This window comes from Plectropomus leopardus, chromosome 17, assembly GCF_026936395.1.
Source record: "Plectropomus leopardus strain MGB_pleo_1.0 chromosome 17, ASM2693639v1, whole genome shotgun sequence".
Lineage (NCBI taxonomy): Eukaryota > Metazoa > Chordata > Actinopteri > Perciformes > Serranidae > Plectropomus > Plectropomus leopardus.
The window spans coordinates 5,030,692-5,043,696 of NC_142192.1; the positions used below are offsets into that span (position 1 = coordinate 5,030,692).

The 13,005-nt window shown below is 40.0% G+C and overlaps 1 long non-coding RNA gene across 1 annotated transcript in view; it reads left to right on the plus strand.

Annotated features, from left to right (window-relative positions):
• Nucleotides 1-589: 589 nt before the first annotated feature.
• The window catches only part of LOC148186588 (uncharacterized), a 44,423-nt gene continuing 32,007 nt past the window's right edge, over nt 590-13,005 (plus strand). The window contains exons 1-2 of the long non-coding RNA XR_015779591.1: nt 590-699; nt 6,508-6,581. This is a non-coding gene — a long non-coding RNA (uncharacterized LOC148186588). The remainder of the gene's footprint in view (nt 700-6,507; nt 6,582-13,005) is intronic.

Genomic DNA, 13,005 nt, shown 5'->3' on the forward strand with positions numbered 1-13,005 from the left:
AATGCAGAAAAAATAGTTCTAGACAGAAAAAACACAGCCTAAAATACTTACATAAAAAAACAAAACAACACTCCAAACAAGGGTCAAAAAACACCTCCAAAACAAAAAAACTCAAACAAAACTTTTTTTTTTTAAAAAAAATGGGAAAAAAACTCACAATTACAGAAAACTTGAAAAATAAAAACCCACTCCCAAAACAAAAAAAAATGTACTCAAATGTTTCGTGTTGCTGTTGTACTTGTTCACTGTTTTGTAATTGAATTTGTGATACAACATCATATTTTATAAACTCCTATTGTGTTTTTTTCTGCAAAACATCTGAACATGTAACGAAAGCTGTCAGTTAAATGTAGTCAAGTAAAAAGAACAATATTTCCTTCTTAAATTCAAAAATAAAATTACTCAAGTAAAGCACAGGTACCTCAGTGTCATACTTAAACACAGTACTTGAGTAAATGTACTTGGTTAGATTCCACCAGTGTTGGAAAATATTTCAGTGCGTCATGTTCAGACTCAGGGAGTCCTTGCATTTCTTACAATGTCTCTTTCAAGACTGGATGCACCAGAGTAGAACGGGAGGAGCCAGGAGGAGCTACTCTGGGAGGTCGGTGATGGGACCCTCCGGAGGACAGGCAGCGGACTGCTGGGCCGGCCAGGGACAGGAACAAGGGTGTAACTGCAGCGCTGAGCCATCTGAAGGTAAAGACAAATCCTACAATGAAACCACTGCTCTGCGTCGTGTTGAGATACCATGGACTGTTATACCATACTGACTTTCTCGTAAATTCATCACATCATCTGTTTAATGTGAAAGAGTAACACAATGCAATAATACTTCATTAAAAGTACATTTTAAGCATTAAATTATTGACAGGCAAAAATATAAAAGTATTTGTAATCTCGAAAATACCACAGTGCCAAATGTCAGCATTTCTTTCACGGTGTTACCTTACATATGTCAGCGTGCACGTACAACCTGATGGCACACATGGAAGCTGTTACACTCTTATTTTCTTTTGACACATCAAACCCATTAGCACACAGTCAGCACTGATACAGCTTAAGTGTGCAGAATACAGTAAAATGTAACATTTCAGACTACATGTTGATGGCAAACTCAGAAAATTAGGTCACAATCTACTTTTGGAAACTAACTCAAATTTGTGCATGTTTGTTTGTATGTTTGTTTTAAGTCATAATAGCTATGTTATTTATGAAACCAGTTTGTTCTGTTAAGAGTCTGGAAGCTTTATCACAGCAGACAGGCATGGATGGATTATGAATTGGCCTACCAGACACAGGCCCAGGGGCCCAGAGTGTCAGGGGCCCTCTTGCCTCCACCCCCAAAATGTCTCTGACATTAACATGAAAAAGACAAACAACGACTCCAACAACAGAAATTCATGTGACAAATACAAAAAAATACAAAAAATTAACTCAGAGAGAAAACATTTCCTCAAAGAGACAAAACGCTACAAAAAAGTTACACAATTAGTTCAAAAAAACACAAATTGACCAACAGAAAAAGACACAAAATAACCTAAATTACCCTAAAGGTACACAAGATTACCAAAAATTTTACCGTAAAGAGACAAGGAACTACCAAAAAGATCCGTAATTTGCCACAAACATTTACAAATCTACCAAATAAGATGCAAAATTACCCAAAGAGACATACGATTACTCAAAGAGATGCAAGGTTACTAACCCTCAAAAGGTTACTGTAAACAATCACAAATTGACTTAAAAAGATACATAATTACCTCAAAAAGATGCAAAACTGCCTCAAAGATACACACAATTACTAAAGTCTGTAATTTACCTCAAAAAACAAAACAAACATTGACCAAAAAACACAAAAATTAACTTCAAAAAGAAACAAAATTACAATTAAGAATCAAAACTAACAAAAAAGTCAGTAATTTACCACAAACAATTACAAATCTACCTGAAATGGCATGAACTTACCTCAGAAATACTAAATTTCTTTAAAGAGACAAAAAAACCCACCAAAACGTCACAAAATTATCTCAAAGAAACACCAATCAACCAAAAAAGACACACCTGACAGACACAGTTACCTCAGAGACACAAAACGACCTTTAAAGTAAGTTATTTACACAAATCGACCTATAAGGACACAAACTTACCTCAAAGAGAAACAAATCAACCAAAAAAAGACACAAAATTATGCCAAAGACACAAAGTGACCTCAAAGACACATTACCTGAGAGAGACAAAATTACCCAGGGACACAAAATGACCCCAAAGACACAAAACGAGTACAAAAAGACACAAAACCTAAAACTGTGTGTGTCCTGCCCTATATGAAGCAGAAGTGGTGGGGCCTTTTGTGAATCGTGCCCAGGGGCCCATTGTCTCATAATCCGCCCCTGCGCACAGAGGAGCTACAGAAAGATAGCTGTCTTTGAAATTTAGCCCCAAATCATTCAACAATATGTCAATTCTAACTTCTCTTGCTGACTGAGAAAAAGTCAGCAGCATATCAGCGTGTTTTTCTCGAAAAATCTCTTCGCCCAGCTGTTTTACAGCCTCTGTTTCACACTGTGTGTGTTGCTCAGGATATGATAACATCATAACATTACTCCTTTTTGCTTCAATTACTTATACATTTTAAAGATCTGACTTATGATGAGCATGTTCAAATGATAAGTTTGTTGCTGCTTTCATCTCTGATGGCCTGAATCCCCAAGAAGTGAACAAACAAACATTATTGTTATTGGCAATGCTTATGTTACTTGTTGAGGATGAAACGGACAGGTGGTGAACCAAAGAAAGCAGCTTTAGATTTATTGATTCAAACTTGGTCACAACAGTCAAAAGTCAGCTGGATTTGATTAATTTACACTGAAAATAGAAAATATTGTCCATATTAGCAATTAGTCGTTCATTTTTCAGGTCGATTGGGAAGGTCTCAACGGTGAAACAGACAGGAAACAACATGGGGTTAAACAGAATAAAAACCTCACGTCTACCATGAATTATACCGTTTGTCAGTGACAGTAGGTCTTAAGAAGATGTCCAGATGTGAAAAGTCTCAGTTTGAAGTTTCTTTCTCAGAAAAATCGTCGAGTGAAAGTAGATTTCGTGGTGTTTCTGCTGCTGGAAAGTTTGTTTTAGTTTGAAAAATCAAACGATGCGTAACGACGCATTGGAACCATCAGGTCTGTTCTGAGAACACGTCATAGCTCAAAGTTCTCCTTCAGTCCTCATCAGCCAGTCCAGTGATGCCAAATGATGTTTGCTTCAGTCATTTCATTTCTGTGTCTTCTCTCTTCTGTTATGATACTTTGTTTTCATATTCACGTGGACAGTTTTTCTCCAATACACACCATATATCCTATGCCAGATTTCCAGAGAAAATATCCCTATATAAATACCCAGACTCCATATATCATACCTTCACATGAAAAATCATTATAACGATTATTACTTGCACACCAGAGAAGAGATGTTGTACTCCATCTCCCTGTACAATCAATATAGACAAATTACATTTTATATTTCATTTTCGCTGGGCGCTCCGTCCCTTTTTTATCGCTTGTCAACAGAGCCGCACTGCGCTTTTACGCACGAATGGTGGCACTGTGAAGGACAGCAGAGCGCCATGAAGGCCGTCAGCGTGTGAGCGTTTTTCTGCCTCCACACCAAGAAGGTGATTCTGCTGCCTGCTCTGCTGTTGTTTCTCTGGGGAAGAAGTGGGATTGAAGCTTCACTTTGGATGGAGACTTCCGTCGCTTCAGCGGGGCCGCCAACAGCGTTTAAATCGCTCCAGAAAACAGCTGTAGCAGCTGAGCCACGATCCGACTCTGGTCCAGAGTCTGAACCAGAGAGGAACATTGAGGGCAGAAAATATCTGTTGCATCTGTCTCTAACTGGAGTGATGTTGGGCACTGTGGAACCAAATTACGCACGGCAGATCCGCTCATTACATTTTGTGCAACGAGCCTCAGATGCAAGAAAAACTGTAAACGGAGAAAAGCCGTTAATTTCTCAGTTTCTTCTGTTTTGGGTTTTTTTTTTTTCTGATTTCCACACCGTGTCCAAGTGCGCCACAGTTGCGCCAAGGGAGCCTTTGGCAAGCTGCCGACGCACTTGGTAGAGCTCACCTGCGCGTGATCTGGCTGAGATGCTTGGTCCGCGATAGTAGATCCCGTGATGTGCTCTTGTGCGCACAGAAAGTTGGGGGACATAAAGTCTCCTTGTCCTCACTGTTTAGGCTGGAGTGCGTCAAACGAACTTTGCGCTGTTTTAACGGGTTTCTGCGATGGACGCAACATTGAGCGTCAACATATTGTTGCCGTTTGTTGAGAATGAAACTCTGATCAGCTGCGGTGTCATCCATGGCCCTAAGCATCTATTTAAAATCGGGGGGGAGGGGACCCTTTTAAATCAGCACCTTTTAGAATTCCACCCAGGCCAAATTTTTGGAAACTCAACAGCTTAACTGATAAATTTACAGCAACTTGAAATAAATAAATCTTTGAACAGGAGTTCTCAAAGTTTACATGGCTGTGTAGGGAGCCAGCATATAATCAAGAAGCCCACAGGAAAAGTGCACAGAATGGCAGTTTTTATGTCATTTTTATGACATCCTAAACTGTGACTTTTCTATGACATGAGGCGACCACAATGACACAAACTGAACTCAAAGACACATAAAATTACATCAAAGAGACACAAAACTACAAAAAAGACACAAATCTACCTGAAATGAACAGCAGAAAATCCCAGAGCCTCAAAATTAATTCAAATTTACCTCAACAAGACAGAAATTTAAGTTAAAACACATAAAATGAGCTCAAAGAGAAACAAATGTACCTCTAAATTGACCACAGTGAAACAAATTCGACTCAAGGAGACAGAAACTGACACGTCAAAGTCACAAACTGACCTCTCACAGAAACAATGTTGCTGCAAAGAGACACAAAGTGACCACGGCAGCACAAATAGACCTTTCAGAGACACAAAATTACGTCAAAGATATACAAAATAACTGCAGTGACACAAATTAACCTCAAATACACAAGCTGACCTCAAAGACACAAAATCGACCTCAGAGACACAGAATGACTTAAGATATACACAACATGACCTCAGAGAAAATCTCTGGACATCTTCGAGACAGATGTTTATACGTTTATTTTATATTTATGCATTCATTCACTGATTACTGTATTTATTTACACAATTATTCACATATTTATTTACTTTATACATTTTTGTCAATTATTAATGTATTTACTTACTTATTCCTTTATTTGTATGTTTGTTTGTTTTTCTTTCAGTATTTATTTACATATTTACATATATATTAACTTATTACTGTTTTTGTTAATTCATTTATTAACATATTTATTTACTCAGTCCTGTACTGGCATAATTAATTAAACATGGAGATATTTATAAATTTATTTTCAGTTCATGCATTCATTTTCTGATTCCTGTATGTATTTACACATTTATTCACATATTATTTTACTTTATTTTGTGTTTATCTATACATTTATTTGTACATACATATGCTTTTAGCTTTGTATTTGTCAATTCATTTTTTTTTTTTACATTTATTCATTCATTTATTAAAATATTTATTTCCTAATACCTGTATTTATAAATATATCCACATTCATTTATATATGTATTTATAAAATGACATGTTTGAGAGGCTGCAATGTCCTCATAATAGCTACCAGGATGACTTTTAACCAAGCTAGCTAGTTGAAGGCCAGCAGGCTGTAATACACTGGCAGCTTCACTGTTTGATGAATAAAACATGAATATAAAACACTTAAAGCAAAAATGTAGCCCAACATTTGGCCTGAGTGAGCAAAGCCGTATTGTTGTTGTGACATGGCCAGAAAGGTGAGGGGAGAGACGTATGCATAGTTTTGATAACCTTTTGAAACCTGAGTAAATCGGCTTGACTTCTGACAAATTCAGAAATTGTGAAAAATGAGTAAAAATTGATGAAGAAAATGACCTGAAAATAGAATTACATGTTAAAGCCATGAAGAAAAAATATATACTTTTTAAAGAAAACATTTAAGCATTTAAAAAAACCAGTTTTCTTTCTTCTATTGCTTATTTTCAGGGTATTTCCGTGTAATTTTTTAATTAATTTCTTGCTAATGTTTTGGTCATGTCTTCTCCCCATGTTTTTAATCAATTTTTGCTCTGGTGTCAAAGGGTTAAAGGTTAAGTAAGGTTAAGTAGAATAACTTTAACCTTAACATTACCTTAATAAAAAAACTGCTAAAATGTTTTAGCTCTCTCAGCTCTGCTCTATCATGTTGCATCCTGGGTCACTCTGCTCAGGTGTGCTGCTGCTCACAGGTGAAGGGGGCGTGGCCTTTGTGAACAGAGAGCAGGGAATTGTTTGGGAAGGGGTTTTGGAAGGAGGAAACAGGAGGGAGGTGGAAGCTGGGCAGCTTGCTGATGAAAAAAGCCTTCACTTGTGTCTTTTTTATGCTGTTTCCTCAACAGGCTGCAGGAGGAAGAGAAGCAGTGTGTGTGGTGGACCATGAACACAGAGCAGAGGTTCCTTCCTTCACTCCCAGGTGACTTAGATTCTTTTTTGTGGATGTTTTTCCTTTTTTTTGCAATGCATCACATTTTCTGGTTTTCTATTTTTGGATTTTGAAAGGGTGGACTATGTTTTAACCCTTTGAAACCTGGAGCGACATCACTTCTCTTGTGCTGCTTTTAGACACTTTTCACAAGTATTTAACCCTTTGAAGCCTGAGTAAAGTGGTGCAATTTCTCTTCAAAACATGAAGAAAAAGTCAATGAGCAACTTGGTAAGAAATCTTCCGCAGATTGCAGGAAATAAGCAGATTTAGAGAATTAAAAAACAAACAAACAAACAAACAAAAAACTATGTTAAAGCAAGGAAAATGTTTAGGGAAAATAAAGAATAAAGGAAGGGAAAAAATTATATTGTTCATATTCATGTGTTTAAATTATGTTACAGAATTTTAATATTTTTAAACCACCTTTCTCAGTCATTTTCTTTTTTTAACTTTCAATTTTTTTTTCGATTATTTTAAACTAAATTCTAGGCAATTTTCTTCTTTTACTTATTTCTGTCAATATTTTGGGGCCTTTCATCATTTCTCATTGCCTTCTTCACATGATTTTAAAAGAGGTCAAAACTATTTTCTCAGGTTCCAAAGGGTTAATTTGGACTATAAGGACAATAATTTAAGTAGAAAATCCTCCACTTTAGATTTTACTCGTATCTTTATTGGGGACGAGGTTACTTTCTTGATAAACTGTGTCCAACCCCATTTAAATTTTGATGCAGCACTCTCTTTTGCTTGTGTCAGTAGAGAGTTAAAAGCAGACCCATTATATTAATAAACACTCCTTTAACCAAGTTAAACTTTCCACCAGAATTACTTTCATCGAGTTAACCAACATCAGTCCTCATCATGAATATCAAATATTTTTAATTTTCAGAAATTTAGCCCTTTAAATGCCAGGTTTTTGTCAGGATGCCGCTATGTTTTAAATGAAAAATGCCAAATATGGTAAAAATCATCATCAGGTTGAAAATAGTCAAAACGACATATTCCAAGGCGGAAGCTCAGAATAACTCCTAGAAATAATACAACGCATGTTTTTATGCTTTGATGGCTGTGGGATCAAAAATTGCACAATTTTTCCACAGTGTATTTTAGACTTATTATAGGAGCTGAGCTGGAAATTCCAAGATTAAACAAAAATGCACAATCTTGCCAAAATGTATGAATTGTGTGCATGAACACAGCTAAACTTATCAAACAATGAAGAATGAAAAGCCTGTAAAATGTACCAAACAGTCCCTAAGGGTTAAAGGTCCAGTGTGTAAGATTTTGTGGCATGGAAGTGTACATTCATGTTTGAATATAGTTTTGAATTCCAAAACAGTTTGTCAAGTTCATATTAACAAGGTAAAGCAGTTTATAGTATGTAATTGCTAATACATATGTATATGCAAATACATTTACTTTATGATCTTAACTTTCACATTTATTTCTTTTAAATAAGTGTGGTCTTGAAACCACGGCTTTGAGGTTGTGTTGTAAAAGTGGGGTTGGGGGTTTGTGGGGGGGCCATGGAGAGAGCAGTAGCATCTCTGCATGGGGAGGTGGAATAAGGATCTCTGGTACAGATCTTGTAGATGGACTTGTCCTTGCAGGCCTGAATCAGCTCCTTTTGGATCTGAAAGTCTGTCAAGTCCATCAGGGCCTGCAGAAAACCACAAAGAGTTTCCAACTTCAGTACTATTCTTAGATATTGTATTAGATATTATTCTAGTGTTTTTGATTACTGTGATTACTACAGACTTGATTGTTTCTAATACAATACATGACTACACACTGAGACACTCCCAAATATCTTATAGTGCTATACACTGGCCTGATCTACACCACCTTAAATTAGATTTATCATTGCAGGCATGCTATTATTGCACTGCTATTGTCTATTTTATCTTAAAAGTTATATTTACTAGTGTATCTCTGGTCTCTGCTGTTCCTCGAAGGTCTTCACATAGCAGGACAGAAATCAGCGGTGCAGGTTGCTGGAGGAAGCTCTGTGGTGGAGGTTTGGCTGCAGCTGTCTGCAAGAAATTTCAGGTGGCAAGCAGCAGCTGCAGATTGCTGTCATAGCCTATAGATGGGGGTTTGGCTGAGTCCTGCCAGAATCTACAGGTGGAGGTGACAGTGCAGGTTGCTGGCAGAGGCTGTTGGTGGAGGTTTGGCCGCAGCTGTTTGCCAGAATCTTTAGGTGGAGGCAATGGCTTTAGGTTGCTGACAGAGGCTGGAGGTGGAGGTCTAGTGGCAGCTCTCTGCTCTCTCTTGCAGGTTGAGGTGGATACTGCAGGTTGCTGTTAGAGGCTTTTGATTGAGGTTTGGTGCAGACATCTGCCAGAATCTGCAGGTGGAGGCAGCAGCTGCAGGTTGGTGACAGAGGCTGTTTAGTGGATGTGTGGTTGCAGCTGTCTACCAGAAACTACAGGTTGAGGCGGCGGTGGAGGCTGTTGTGTCAGTTTTGGTCTCATACAGTAATGACTACTTTGAGTTTAAAGTTCGGAGCATTTACTCATGCAACAGGCAGGTAAATGTTACATATAAGAGTAGCAGTCATCTCATCGTTAATTACGCAGCCTGTGATCCCCAACCAAAACGGAGCCCACCCTGTGACATCATCAAATGATCTTTTTCATTTCCTGTACTGCTGTGTTTTTTTCTGGATCTGCCCTCATGTTGTCATCTGAAATGATGTAGCTGAGAAACTTGACCTCTATTTTCCTAAAATTCCCACTTTGACATTTTTAGTTTGACACCTGCCTTTTCCACTCGCTCCAGAGCATCATTCACCCTCGTGTCATGCTGCTCTTTTGCGGTCCCACAATTGAAGATGTCATACATGTGGGGCAAGCGGTTAAAGTGATAGCGCCCAGATGGCATGATGAAGGTCGTGTGAAGAGCTGATTCTTCAGAGAGGAGTGTTTGCCAAAAGACCGTGTTTGCGTCCAGCTTGGTGAAATACGCTCCTGTGAGCATGCCCAGGGTTTGGTCTTCAGAGGGGAGCATGAACTTTTCCTGACACACCGACTCATTTAGGGCTGTCATGCTGACTACTTCTTCATTTTTTAGGGGCAACCATCATACCACAACACCAGTCTGCTGATCCCTCAACGCAGCTGATGATCCCTAAATTCTCCATCCTCTCCGACTCTTTTTCACTTTACTCATAAGAAGTTATAAGACCTGCTGTGGCACAGAAAATGTCTTGGCATCAGGTGTGCGATTCATGGTGTGAAGTGTCTGAACCAGCCTGAGTACATCACAGAGTTTCGGATATGACTGTCTGACTGTGGCTCGGCCTATGTTTTCAACTCTGTTCATTAGCTTGTGTCTCACTGAAGCTGTTTTGCTCAGTAGCGCCACCCGTAGATCGCTCACTACATAGATTTTCTCTGTGGAGCAGGGTTTTTTTTTTCTGATTTTTCTTCTGTGTGCATGATTCCTTTAAACACCCGCTCAGGAATGGCTGTAACATTGGCTCCTGAGTCCAGTTTCAATGTTACCTTACTGCCTCTTGAGCTGATGTCAGCCATACATGGTTCCTCTTCTGAAGCCATCTCTCCACGACACAGTTCATCCATCCTCAGCAACCTCATTCACTGTGCTGTTGGACTTGCAGACGTTTTTATAATGTCCTTCTTTACCACAGTTGTGGCACAAATGCTGAGTGAGACGGTGACTTACCAAATTTGGGGGATGCACAGTGTTCATAGCTGCTTTATCAGCACTCATCTCTCATCTGAAATCAGTCTGTTGTTGCTTTATTTCCTCTGACTGTTGAGCCATTGTGATAGCTTTTGTGGATGTGAGGTCTTTGTCAAGTGGCATCCTCTGTGACAGTGATGAATCTTTAAGACTCACTACTATTCTGTCTCTCTAAATTTCACCATGCAATTCTCCATCCTCAATTTTCTTCCAGTGCATAAAGTGCTGTGATGAATGAGTCCACTGTTTCAGTTGCCTACACCACTCTCTTATTGAACTTAGCCCATTTGTACATCATTTGTTTGTGGAGGGCTGCAGCTTTCTGCCTGAACCTGCAGGTGGAGAAGAGGCCTACAGGTTTCTAACAGAGGCTGTAGTTGGAGATTTAGTGGCAGCTGTCTGACACATGGTATATGGTTTTTTAGCACTTTGAGCTGGTGGAATATTGCTGGCTGTGGCTGTAGTTTGAGTATTGGCCAAGTTGTCAGCCACAATCTGCAGGTGGAGCTATTATTGCAGATTGCAGAGAGGGCCTGGAGATGGAGGTTGAAAGAGGTTTCAGATGGCACCTGGTTCTTCAGCATCCTGAGGTAATGTAGCTGATGGAATCATCGTTAGACAATTTTGTCAAGCTTTTTGCCGTAGTCTGCAGGTCATGTTGCAGTTTGCTGACAGAGACTGAAGGCTTGAATTCGGTAGCAGCTGTCTGTGAAAATCTGCAGGTGGAGGGGATCGCTGCAGATTGCTGACATAGACTGTAGTTGGAGATTTGGCAGCAGTTGTCTACTAAGATGTGCATGTTGAGATGGCAGCTCTAGGTTACTGATAGAGGCTGAAGGTGGATATTGACAAAGATTTCAGATGTCATGTGATTCATTAGGACTTTGAGGTGATGGAGCTGAAGAAATGATTCAGTAGTTGGAGGTTTGGTGCCAGCTACTTGCCAGAACCTACAGGTGAAGGGCAGAAGCTGCAGGTTGCTGACAGATGCTGATAGTCAGAAGTTCACTGCAGATTTCTGCCAGAATGTGCATCTGGATGCTGCAGAATGCTGAATGAAGCTGTAGTTGGTAGTCAGTTTTAAGAGATTTACGAAGAAACGTGGTTTCTTGGCTCTGTGAGGTGATGGCGCCTATGGAATACAGCCTGCTGACAGAGACTGTTCTTTTTGTCATAATCTTAACATGGCAGTACAGGTAACTTAGCAAGTTGCTAATAAAGACTGTAGGTTGAGGTTGAAGGTTTTAGATGGCACATGTTTCTCCAGCACTTTGAGTGGATTGAGCCTATGTGAATATTGCTAATTGTTGTTGTATTTTCAGCATTTAGTCAAGCTGTCTGTTAGAATCTGCAGGTGGAGGTGGCGGTAAAGGTTGCTTACAGGAGCAGTAAATGGAGGGTTGGCGGCAGCTGTCTGCAAAATTCTGCAGGTGGAGGCAGCAGCTGCAGGTTGCTGATAGAGGCTGTAGTTTTAGGTCTGGAGGTTCTTCAGCACTTTCAGGTGATGGAGCTAATATTGTATAGCTGATTGTAGTTATAGTTTTAGCATTTGGCTGCAGCTTTTTGCAACAATCTTCAGGTGAAGGGGGGCGGCTGCAGGTTACTCATATCAGCTACTGATGGACAATTCTCTGACATAATCTTTGGCCAAGCTTTCTGCCAGATTGCGCAGGTGGAGGCAGCAACCAAGGGTTTCTGAATGAGCCTGTAGGTGGAGTTTTGATAGGAGCAGTCTGCCAGAATCTGCAGGTGGATACACAAGCTGTAGGTTCCTGACAGAAGCTGTAGGTGAAGTTTTTTTCTGTCTGTTTTCCTCCAGAATTGTCAGTTGCAGGAACTAACTGCAGGTTTCTGACAGAGGCTTTTGGTGGAGGTTTGCCCAGGCTGTGTGCCAGAATCTGCAGGTGTATGTGGCAGCTGCAGATTACCGACGGAGGCCGTAGATAGATGTTTGGAGGCAGTTGACTGCCAGAATATCCAGGTGGAGGCAGCAAATGTGGGTTGCTGACTGAGGCTTTAGGTGGAGGTTTGACCAGCCATCTGCCAAAATGTGCAGCTTGAGGCTGCAGCTGCAGGTTACTGACAAAGGCTTTAGATGAAGTTTGGTGACAACAGCTCACCAGAATCCAAAGGTCTAGGTCCCAGCTGCAGATTCTTGTCATGGGCAGTGGATGGAGGTTTGGCCGCAGGTGTTGGGGGAATCCTCACATGGAGGCCCCAGTGCAATTTGCTGGAATAGGATGTTAGCTGTAGTTTGAGGTTTTGCAGCCGTTTTCTCCGAGGATGTGCACGTTGAGATTGCAGCTCTAAGTTGCTGACAGAGGCTGAAGGCTGAAATTCAAAGAGAGATTTCAGATGGCATGTTATTCTTAAGAACTTTGAGGAGATGGGGCCGAGGGAATGCTGCTGGTTGTGGTTGTAGTTTGAGCATTTGGCCAAGCCGTCTACCTACGTCTACAAGCGGAGTAGCAGTTTCCAGCCCGAGGCTGTAGTTGGCGGTTTTGCAGGAGCTGTTTGCGAAAATCTGTGGGTGGAATTTGTAGCTGCAAGTTTGAGACCGAGGTTAAAGATTGAGATGTAAGAGATTTTTGATGTTAAATATTTCTTCAGCTCTTTGAGGTGTTGGAGCTGATGGGGTGCTGTAGTTATGACTAGTTTGATTATTTGGCCATGCTGTGTCTCAGAATATAAAATTGGAGGCAGT